Source organism: Lycorma delicatula, chromosome 8 (assembly GCF_047948215.1).
Source record: "Lycorma delicatula isolate Av1 chromosome 8, ASM4794821v1, whole genome shotgun sequence".
NCBI lineage: Eukaryota > Metazoa > Arthropoda > Insecta > Hemiptera > Fulgoridae > Lycorma > Lycorma delicatula.
In genome coordinates this window covers 21158466-21159676 of record NC_134462.1, presented here as the reverse complement: position 1 = coordinate 21159676, position 1211 = coordinate 21158466, and positions in this window count along the sequence as shown.

Here is a 1211-nt window from a genome sequence, read left to right as displayed (position 1 = left end):
AGGTTTTATTAATCAGATTGAAATAATACTTATAATATACAATATGTAAAAAATTAATTGTAATTTAATTTTACAATAGGTATAAGTTTGATACTATCCTAATTTACCAATGGCTTCATTATTCTTAGTGTTTCTAGAATTTTCCTATAACAAAACTAAACCCAACTATTTGTCAAACATATTTGAGATACTCTAGACATAATAAAACAATTAGTCTTATTAAGATATGTATTAAATATTTATTGACAATACACTTCATTTTTTTCTGTTTTATTTTATATAAGCATTTGATTAACCCCCAAGCCCATCTCCGACAAAATAAGTAAAAGTGAACATCTTCACCCTTTAAGATATTTATAATACATGTTTATACTACTCCAAATTAAATTTGAAGACTTTATTATAAATATAATATGTTAAAGGATTTTTTAAAAAAGATATTATTTTTTTGCCTATTTATGTGTTAATACAGTCAATGATTTTTTATGAAATTATTTTTAAATAAATCAAGAATGTTTGCAAACTGAACGGTTGGGTACCTTAGATTATTTAATTATATGAAAAACCTTTTATGAAAATTTTACTTATAAAAATACAGAACATGGTGATTTTTCTTTATTTCTCATGATTTCAGAAGAAGAATGACATGTAATTAATTATAATGTACATGTTCTAAAATTTAGAATCACTTTAAGGAAGGATTTATAATGATGGGGTTGACTGCTTATTAAATATAATACAAATGTAAGATAATATGACTTGATAAATCATTTTAAAAGAGATACAAATTATTTGATAAATATATGATTTATGATTTTGTTAGAAAATTGATAATTTTTTACAATCTCTTCTGCGTAGTTTTAGAATTGCAGTTGCATAATAATTATTTAAATACTAATTGGTCATTAAAATAATTTATTACGACATAATAATGATTATAATTTTGATTTATTTATGATAATTTTTGTCTATTTAAATTGTAGGATTTAAAAATAAATAGTAATGATTTGATTTATTTATCTATAATATACAGAATTAACATAAATTATTCAACACAATTTAGGGATTAATAAATCAATGAACAAAGCAATATAGCTCGCGTTGATTTTTTCAAACATTAGTCTAGGTACTAGTTACTGATGACCTTGAATGAACTTTCCGGCGCTATGTAACGACAGGGGGATTGTTAGTTGAACAATGGCTACCGTGCA